This window comes from Trichomycterus rosablanca, chromosome 13, assembly GCF_030014385.1.
Source record: "Trichomycterus rosablanca isolate fTriRos1 chromosome 13, fTriRos1.hap1, whole genome shotgun sequence".
Classification (NCBI taxonomy): domain Eukaryota; kingdom Metazoa; phylum Chordata; class Actinopteri; order Siluriformes; family Trichomycteridae; genus Trichomycterus; species Trichomycterus rosablanca.
Window position 1 is genome coordinate 28150923 of NC_086000.1, and position 11320 is coordinate 28162242.

General features: G+C 36.7%; 1 protein-coding gene across 1 annotated transcript in view; it reads right to left on the reverse strand.

Moving 5' to 3' along the window:
- The window catches only part of myt1lb (myelin transcription factor 1-like, b), a 195659-nt gene extending 185258 nt beyond the window's left edge, over positions 1 to 10401 (reverse strand). Inside the window, exon 1 of the mRNA XM_063006723.1 lies at positions 10263 to 10401. The gene's annotated coding sequence lies outside the window, so the exon portion shown is untranslated. The remainder of the gene's footprint in view (positions 1 to 10262) is intronic.
- Positions 10402 to 11320: the final 919 nt, after the last annotated feature.

The following is an 11320-nucleotide window of genomic DNA, read 5'->3' on the forward strand; positions in this document are numbered from 1 at the left end:
ATTTGTTATGGATATATTAAGTGAATTGTTTGGATTTTGGAGGGATGGGATTATGTCTCATCAGCAGAAGCCAGCACAGGTAAGCCTTGTATGTGTAGGTGAGCCAAATTTCTGTGGGGGCTTGTTATAGCACAAGGTGAGAGCAGGTATTAATCAGCCTCCTCTCCGCTTTCTGCACTTCCTATTACAACCCCGAACCCTGGTCCAGATTGATTTTTAATTGTCCTAGCTGTGTGGATATATATCATTTTTTTCCTCTGCGGAGTGTCTGGGAATCGAGGCAGCGTTTTTTGGGTGGATGAACGAAGACAGGAGGAGTTTTAATGGTGTGCATGGGAAGCGTGAACTCAATCACTCATCCGGCCTTTACGTCTAGAAACCGATAAGAATCAATGCCTGAGCAGGAGAAACTCTCTCGCTTCCAGCAGAACAGTAAATATTGACACCATCATTTGATTTTGAGAATTGAGCCTCACTTATTTTCATCATTTTACTGAGTCCTTTGTTTGAATTCTCAGCCGTTCAAGATTGCAAGATATCTAAATCAAATTAGCTTCCACAGCAAGGTTTATCTGCTCTTTAGATAATGATCTTTGCTAATTCCATCCCACAGTTTGTTTTGCCATCCATTTAAATACCTTTCTGTGGCTGTATATTCACAAAAATGCTGTTTATGAGTAGGACATGTCTGTTAGTATAATATATGAGGGGCCATCTAAACCATTCTCTATTGTCGTGTCGAGGGGTCATGTGTTTCCGACCAAAGACTAAGTAACAAACGTGATTATGAGCATGAAAAGTGAATATCAATAAGTAATCATACAGTCAGTATTTATTTAACAATCTATGTAAACTTATACTGATTTAGAACTCAAGACTATGTAAATTACAATGTACAATACCAAATCAGAAAAAGTTGGGACAGTATGGAAAATGCAAATAAAATAAAAATGCAGTGTTTCTTACATTTACTTTGACTTTTATTTGAGTGCAGACTGGATGAACCTGAGATATTTTATGTTTTATCTGCTCAACTTCATTTCATTTATTATTAAACTTCCATTCCTGCATTTCAGGCCTGCAACACATTCCAAAAAAAGTTGGAACAGGGGGAATTTAGGGCTAGTAATGAGGTTTAAAATAATGATGTAAATCCAAACAGATGATGGTAATCATGGTTTGGTACAAAAGCAGCATCCAGGAAAGGTGTATTGTGGTCAGATGAATCAGCATTCCAGCTCTTTTTTGGAAAAAATGGACACTGTATGCTTCAAACCAAAGACAAAAAGGACCATCCAGACTGTTATCAGCAACAAGTCCAAAAGCCAGGGTCTGTTATGGTATGGAACTGTGTCAGTGCCCTTGGCAAAGGTCATTTACACTTCTGTGATGGTAGCATTAATGCAGAAAAGTACATCGAGATCTTTGAGCAACATATGCTGCCTTCAAGACGTCATCTTTTCCAGGAACATTCATGCATTGTTCAACAAGACAATGCAAAACCACATGCTGCACACATTACAAAGGCATGGCTGCAGAAGAAGAGGGTACGGGTACTGGACTAGCCTGCCTGACCTGTCCCCAATAGAGAATGTGTGGAGAATTTTGAAATGAAAAATGTGACAATGACGACCCCGTACTGTTACATCTTAAAAGACGTTTTCGCACCGAGGAGACCAAGTGATTTAGTGTTTTAGGTTTTATTTTGTCCCATTCTTCCTGCCAACACGTCTTAAGTGTGGTGAAAGGGAATGGCAACATTACAAAGTGGTAAATGCTTTACTGTCCCAACTTTTTTTTAAATGTGTTGCAGGCCTAAAATGCAGTAATGGATGTTTATTAATAAATGAAATGAAGTTGACCAGGTTCATTCTGTCTGCAATCAAATAAAAGTCAAAGTAAATGTAAGAAACTCTGTTATTTATTATTATACAGTATATTTTACTATTAAAACACCTAAACTCAATAATAATTAGCGTCATTATCTAGGAAATATCTCTTTGGTACTTTGTATCATTTTCTAGAAAAAAGATGGTAAAACATTATAAAGTGCACAACAATGTAAGAGTGAAAACACAGGCAGCGTGAGTAGACTAACCAAATAGAAGTAGCAAATCAACAGACATTATTAGCCACTCTGTCAGCTGGAAATATAAACAGGAAATATAATTATGCTAATTAGTAAAACAGACAAAATCGTACGCAGATTAGGAAGAGTTTCAGAATTAGAGGACAGTGAGGAACTCAAAACCACTAACAAGGGATTTGAATATTGCAGTTATTAACATATACAAATGTATTGTTTATTACACATGTTTAGGAACATCTGCCATGAACTAAAACAATACAATGAAAAATGGCAATAAAGTAAACTGTTCGACATACACTGATCAGCCATAACATTAAAACCACCTCCTTGTTTCAACACTCACTGTCCATTTTATCAGCTCCACTTACCATATAGAAGCACTTTGTAGTTTGACTGTAGTCCATCTATTTCTCTAAATACTTTTTAACCTCCTTTTACTCTGTTCTTCAATGGTCAGGACCCCCACAGGACCACTACAGAGCAGGTATTATTTGGGTGGTGGATCATTCTCAGTACTGCAGTGACACTGGCATAATGGTGGTGTGTTAGTGTGTGTTGTGCTGATATGAATAAATAAGAGTTTTTAAACACCTCACTGTCACTGCTGGACTGAGAATAGTCCACCAACCAAAAATACCCAGCCAACAGCTCCCCGTGTCCTGTGACCACTGATGAAGGTCTCAGATGACCAACTCAAACAGCAGCAATAGATGAGCGATCGTCTCTGACTTTACATCTACAAGGTGGACCAACTAGGTAGGAGTGTCTAATAGAGTGGACAGTGTGTGGACACAATATTGAAAAACTCCAGCAGCGCTGCTGTGTCTGATCCACTTATACCAGAACAACATACACTAACACACCACCACCATGTCATTGTCACTGCAATGCTAAGAATGATCCACCACCTAAATAATACCTGCTCTGTGGGGGTCCTGTGGGGGTCCTGTGGGGGTCCTGACCATTAAAGAACAGGGTGAAAGCAGGCTTAAAAGTATGTAGAGACATAGATGGACTACAGTCAGTAATTGTAGAACTACAAAGCGTTTCTATATGGTAAGTGGAGCTGATAAACTGGACAGTGAGTGTAGAAACAAGGAGGTAGTCATAATGTTATGCCTGATCGGTGTATATCTTAATATTATATTCTATTCAGGCCAATGAATTGCTGTACTGCTAATAAACTGTACAGCTTTACACATATAATAATAAAATATCAGCAAATTTTACAATTTAAAACAAAGACAAAGTTGAAGGCAATCTTTCTGTCCACCATTTAGTAATCATCTACATATGCAACATTAATACCAAGCTAGGTTCTTTCTATGCAAGGTGTTATTATTAAGACTCACCCATTAAGAGTCACCAGTGTGTTGAGTGCTACCTAGGAAGCGAAGTGTTTTTTCCAGCACTCAGGTCACAGAAGTGCCAGGCTATCCCTACATAATGTAATCACATTGCTTTGTCTCTGTGGCATATTACAAACAGAAGGCTTGCTTTGGCACGCTTTCATGCTCAACGTCCTGTCATTTTATTAAAATAATGCTTACTTACACTTTAGCCTGGTCTGTGTAACTATTCGTAAAGATAAGGTTTTACAAATTGCATGTACTCGAATCAAAACCAAATCCGATAGAAATGTATGTGTATAGGGCGGTTGCACTGTGGCCCTGGGATTGATTCCCAGAAGGAGTGGTCTAAGTCCTTTCTGTGTGTCCGTGTTGGACTGAAGACCCTGTTTTGGATGTTTCCTAGATGAACTGTACCCACTGCAACACCGCTTTAGGATAGGATTCATATAAAAATATACATGTGTGCAGTACAACGAAATTTTTTAGCATATCCCAGCTTGCTTGGAAGAAGGGGTCAGAATGCAGGGTCAGCCATTGTACGGCTGACCTTAAGCCGAGAGGTTTAAGGACCCTGCTCAAGGACCCAACAGTCGCTGCATGGCAGAGCTAAGCTTCAAACTCTTAAACTTTGGATTTATAGCTCAAAGCTGTACCCACTAGGCTACCACTGTTGAGTGAATGTGTAGTGTTTGTACAAGGTAAAGTTGTCTATAGGCAGCTTTGCTGAGATCAGAGTAAAAAAAAAAAAAAACGTAAATAAATAATCCTGGAGGACTAAGAGTTCCATAAAGAGAGATGTAATTTACTGCTTTTAATTAGTGGTTAACGAAAGAACAAAGTTGATTAGGATAGTTTAATTTACAACAGTTTTTATATAGTTGATGCGTAACATATGCAGAAGTACCTTGTAACTCAACGTCCCCTAAACTCAAAATCTTTGAAACTTGACGCCCTTCGTTGAGAAATGTGTACCCTTTAACTCAACGTTTCCCTTAAACTCAACCTTGAAACTCAATATTATATTTGTGTTATTTTCAGTGTGTAAGTGTCAAAACAACCCTTTTATTTTACATAAGCCTAAAACATATGCAAGTCCACGGGACCATGAAATGCATTAACAAGTTTCCCATACAACCTTATGGGAAAAAAATACCTTAAAACTCAACATCTTTTACCCAGAACCAATTGACATTGAGTTTCAAGGTACCACTGTAGTATGAAATATAACAGCTCAACATAATATGTTCAATATCCCAAACACGTCATGGACAATTTTGTATCTCCAATTCACCCCACTTGCATGTCTTTGGACTTTTGAAGGAAACTGGAGCTCCCGGATGAAACCCATACAGACATGAAAACTCCACACAGAAAGGACCCAGACCGCCCCTCCTGGGGATTGAACCCATGACCTTTTTGCTGTGAGGCGACAGTGCTACCCACTGAGCCACCAACCCTCAATTGTGGATAAAGAGTGCTCAAAATGTAAATGTCAATGTTCGTCTTCTCTAAGGTGTTTTATCATCATATGATAGTTTGAGCCTGATATTTGGAATGGTAAAAGGGGGCTTTTGCCAGCTCATGTTCTACTTACAAATCAAAGACAGGCGACACAGTCAACATGCTGGTGAATATTAGAATTCTCAGAGGAAGCACATGTTAGTCCCTACCTTAAACTTTGGTAGCCGTCATGTGAAAGGTGAGTGCATTCATGGCTCAGAGTTCAGATAGCCTTGCCAGATGGCATACAGAATTCAAACATCGGGTCAATGCTGCACCATTGTGGCGCCTGAGAACTTTAAGTCCTATGGTAATTAATAATGATATTATTAATAAATTAATCTTGTATTGCAAGTATTAAAGCAGAATTATTGTTTTATATTAGAAAAATGAGCCATGCCATCATTACTGCTAACTATTATAATAGATTTGCAACCATTTACCACAAGAATCCTCTACAATTGCTGATTAACATATTTTCTGCCTAAATGATTTTACACAAACACAATTGATAACACTTTAAGTCAGAGCTGCGGCATTTGAAATAAAGTCCTAAAGAGGATTCCAGCATAACCAGTGTGTCAACAGCACTGACATTAATGAATGAAACGTAAAGAGGAGCATATATCACTTCACGTCTGCATAATTTACTCGGTTCTTAAAATGAAAACAGTGTGGCCTTATTGTACATCAGTTTGTTTTTAACTGCTGACATCTTGAAAGCATTTTCTCTAATTTTGCAAAAAATAAAAATAGATAATTGATGTAGTTACACTACCGGAGACTTTTTTTACTCTGTTTCACTACCTACATGCACATACAGACTGTACATGTACTGTAATGTTCCCACACATCATCCAGAAATAGCTTCTAATTCAGTAAAGATCTGAGACATCTATGTATCTGGTACTGTATACAATGTGTAATACTCTACTAAACACTGCTGTAATACTGTATTAATACTGTATTTGTATTAACATTACTGTTAATTTAGCCATGGCATCTAATAAAATAAAATAAGTTATCATTTGAAATAACTTTGCAGTAATAAAATTGTGATTATGTTATGGGTAAAAGAAAAGCTTTACATTTACAGTGGTACCTTGTAACTCAACGTCCCCTAAATTCAAAATTTTTAAAAAATTTATACTTAAGTATACTAATCTTCAATACGCTAAACATCTATTTAAAAACAAGTATTTGAGAAGTATATTAAATTAAATGAAACTTAAATTTTATGACAAATATACTTCAAGTTAATGTATTTATTAAAAGTATACTTTGTGATAATTTTTGAAAAGTATGGTAAAAGTTTACTTGATCAAAGTGTGACATTAATATATTTTTAACATGTTTTAAATAAGTACAGACATTTGCTAGTTTATTTATAGTATACTTAGACAAATCTTAGTATATTTTAAGTAAATTTAAGTACACTTCTTTTTTCCACTGGGGTAAACTCAACGTTTTCATTAATTCAACATGTTCAGTTTTTTTTCCTCTTAATTATTACTGCTCATAAGTTCTCTCCACTAAAGACTAAATTTCTTGCTTGTTTTAGCACAATAAGTCATGTAAAGTTTTATTCACCATAGAAAATAATGGCACAGCCGGCGAAAAAGCAGTTTTGCCGCTTTTCATGTGAATGCGCCCTTACTGACTGGAATACGGTATTCCAAGATAAAACATCTTTACAATGAAGAAGCGTAAGGAAACAATAAAGAAGTAAAGGTAAAATGCAGGTTTTATTGTATTTTTTTATTTGTAACTTTTCAATTGTATTTCAGTGTTTTTATATTATATTTGTGTTATTTTTAGTGTATAAGTGTTAAAAATGTTATTTTACATGAACCTAAAATATTTGTTTGTTTGTTTGTTTATTAGGATTTTAACGTCATGTTTTACACTTTTGGTTACATTCATGACAGAAACGGTAGTTACTCATTACACAAGATTCATCAGTTCACAAGGTTATATCGAACACAGTCATGGACAATTTGTATCTCTAATTTACCTCACTTGCATGTCTTTGGACTGTGGGAGAAAACCCACACAAACACGGGGAGAACATGCAAACTCCATACAGAAAGAACCCGGACCGCCCCACCTGGGGATTGAACCCAGGACCTTCTTGCTGTGAGGCAACAGTGTGCCGCCCCCTAAAATATATGTAGTTCCACAGGACCATGAAACGCATTAACAGGTTTCCCATACATCCTTATGGGAAAAAATACCATGAAATTCAACGCCTTTAAAACTCAACACCACTCCCAGAACCAACTGCCGTTGAGTTTCAGGGTACCGCTGTATCATTTTTTTCTGCTCATGTGGCATTTGTAAATCATTATTAATACATGAAGTGGGTTTATAGATCAGTTATAGATTCATTCACTCACTCATTTATTCATTCTTTTTTCTTTTTTCATTCTTACTATGTATGTATTTAAAAATACATTTAATCTAATTTTCTCATAACTATGGCTTAAAATTGAGCATTAAATAATTTAAACCATAAATTAATATTTACATCATATTTACAAAATTTTAATTAGTCTGTTTTATTATGGTCAAGGTCGCGGTAGGTTCAATTTAAAGACCGAATTGTTAGACAACACCCTGGACAGATCGGCAGTCCATCACAGTGTTTACATTCATCACATTTGCAAATACAAGTATATATTTATATATTAACCATTGGTATAAACCATTAAATACAATGTTTACTTTAAGCAAGAATATAACCCTTCATGGCGGTATTCTGTTTTTATTTTTTTTTATATTTCCTGATCTACACTAATCTACACATCTATATCCAGCCTGTTTCCTTGCTGCCTCCAAGTGGTTTAATTAAAAATGTGGGGACTTAACTTCAGCCTCATTGCAAAGTCATGCATCAGCCTGATTCACACTGCAACCAAGTGCTTATAACTATCACAATATAGACCATTAGCACTCAGTAAAGTGCACTTTGTCTCATGGCCAGATTACACTTTGCTTTACATCCTGTAGATTAAGTTACAGATCTGGGAAAGTACTGGATGAACAAAGCACAACTGTTCCTTACAGTATGTAGAAGATCTAGCTTGTGTACAATGTGAGCTAGGAAATCGGTTTATAACCATATATGTAACTAATCAAGAGTTGATGATCAGTCATATATACGTTAAAAGACTGTGTCTTGGAGTTAATTAAATTGTCATTTTGTATTGTTAATAACACATTTACAGTCATGATGTGCATCTGTATATCGAGAGAGGTCCGGTTATATAATGTTAATTACATGTGTGCCATTCACACCTAAAAGACTAAATGGTTGCCAAGTATATCGCATTGAATATTGAATGACAAATACTAAAATATAAAATTAAAAAAACACAAGTGTGGACAATTTAATATTCATTTATACTGTCATATGTATATAACATGTTTTTTTATACATTGTTTACATATATTTGAACTAGTAATCTTCATTGCTTGAATACAGTATGGCTAATAAATATTTGGACTTCTAATCCTGAGCCATGAGCTTGTTAAAGATCCTATGAATGAATGAAATCATGGACATTAATATAAAAATTACCCCCCTTCCCCAGTGTCTATAACAGCCTCCAGACTCTGGAAGGCTTTCTATTAGACTTTGAAGTGTATCTGTAGGAATTTGTGAGGTAAGGCAATGACGCTGGATGAGACCGCCTCGATTTTGATCTATCCCAAAGGAGTTCGATGAGGTAGATGACAGGGTTCTGTGCAACCCACATGTCTTTTGGGATCTTGCTTTGTAAACAGGGACACAGTCCACAGTCCTGAATGAGTGAACAGCCTTATTCAGATTGATCATGATTTATTACATAAAAATGATTTTATATACCTTTTAACAATGGGCGTGATTGAAGACCTGAAGTTCTAAACTAGGAGAGGTGTCAATATACTTTTGGTAACATAGTATTTTTGCAAAATCAAGTATTACAGAATGCACAATATGTCTTCAATAAAACACTTCACAGCACAGCAGTTTAAAGTGAGTTAGAGATGTTGATTCATGTTATTAAAGTTACTGGATTTTAATGATTATTAAAATTGTCTTTTTATAACAAGTATAAGCATAAAACAATAAACAAAGAGCCAAGAATATAAACGACAAGTATGTGAAAACAAGTATTAGTGTGATTTAAGCAAAGGAATCCAATCTAGTATCCAATCAAAGTGATAAAAGAATGCAAGGAATTGTGATACACAACAGATATCAATAAAATGAAATAATTAAATAATCCAAGTTATAATATTGTTTCTAAACGCTTTTATTAATACCATTTTTATGGTACTCCAATGGTTTCAACTCAGGTTTATTTATAAAGCGCCTTTAAAGACCTCAAGAGTCATCCAAAGCACTGGATGAACACGAGTCTCAGCATGAAATACTATGGATACCAAACATCATCATATAAAAAAGCAAAACATAATACTGTGAGTTTACTGTAACAGATTTAATATTAGTTGATTATATGTTGTCCAAGGTTTTGTAATGATCATTAAATTGGCACTAGTACTTAGTATAATATGTAAGTTAAATATAACAGGAAAGGTATGTGGTTGCAAAAGTAAAAATATAAAGATGGACCAAACAGCTCGTCCTGGACATTTACCAGAATAAACTTGAGTATGAGAACCTGAAACCATAAATCAATTCAGCCAGCATCACTGTAGGCAAGTCTTTATCTTTCAGTACACTGTTTACTTTACAAAATGTTCTGTTTACCCTCAGCCCTCCCAAAAGTTCCAATGTTGTGCATGGACATGTTGCCAGCTCCCAAAGCAATAAAGAAATAATCAAAATCTGCCCCTGTTTGCACTGCAGGGACCAATAAGTCTCACACAGTAACATGGAATATGAAGTAAAGTGACCTACAAAACAAACATCAGCAAGGCTACAGAAGTTTCTGGAGGAGATGCATGAAGATATGTGACCTGAGAAGTACTTCTGTGAAGTTTACTTCTGTTTACAGGAAAAGCAGTTTCTAAGTGAATGGGTGAAAGTTAATAGAGAGCAACAAGACTCAAGTATAGGGACCATAGTTATATTAATAAAAAATGACACAGAACTAAAATTTTGTGTTGATTAAACATAAAACAGCTGAGATAGAATGACTGAAGTCTTGTACGACAGTTTTTCATACTTTTCCGCTCTTTTTCAAACTAAATCTGTCAATTAATTTCAACGATGAACTATATAAGATTATATACTTCATACCAGAGACCATTCAGCATGCCAGCACACGCAGCACTACCGTGAGCATCAAGAGAGCATCAATGAAGAGACTCACCAGTGATGAAACAGCTTCTCCCGTGAAACTTTTTGTTGTTATCGGTCCTGATTGTCTTTCTTCCTCTAACAGCCGTCTTCTTTCAGACCGTCTTACGCTCTCATTTAGAGCTCACGCTGTAAACTTCCTTTCCCCTCCTGTATGCAAATCATAATTTTAAAACCTGATGGGTGTTCAGGGAGCGAGGAGGGAGAGATGCGAAAAGACGAAGATGGGCAGAAAAGAGAAGCGAGAGATAATGGTTGAAAGCAGGCGACCAATGGGCCTGGAGCCGAGCGGAGGAGAGAGAGAGAGAGAGAGAGAGAGCGAGGAAAATGAGAGGGAGGGAGGGATGTGGGAAAAAAAAAGAAATAGAACGGGGGCAGCACCAATGAGGCGGAGCAAGAGAAAGCGAGGATGGGGCCACGACGGCAGAAGGAGAGCGGCAGACAGGACGAGGGAGGGAGAGGCGAGCTCTATGTGAGTCATAGCATTTGTGGTGCTGGAGTGGTGAAGGAGTGGAGCTCAGCCTCAGCATCATGCCTCTCACATTTTCAGCTCTCCACCCATACACAGTCAGACAAAGAATAAGTGCTAATAGCTGGATAGATAGAAACTGGTGAGGAGAATTGGTCTCCTACTACCTCGCATGTCCATGTGGGTCTGGGTCTGAGTGTAAAAAGACAATAGAAGTAAGATATACACCAATCAGCCATAACATTAAAACCACCTCCTTGTTTCCACACTCACAGTCCATTTTATCATCTACACTTACCATATAGAAGCACTTTGTAGCTCTACAATGACTGACTGTAGTCCATCTGTTTCTCTACATGCTTTGTTAGCCCCCTTTCATGCTGTTCTTCAATGATCAGGACTTTTCCAGGACCACCACAGAGCTGATATTATTTAGGTGTTGGATCATTCTCAGCACTGCAGTGACACTGACATGGTGGTGGTGTGTTAGTGTGTGTTGTGCTGGTATGAGTGGATAACACACAGCAGTGCTGCTGGAGTTTTTAAACACCACACTGTCACTGCTGGACTGAGAAAAGTCTACTAATCAAAAAAATATCCAG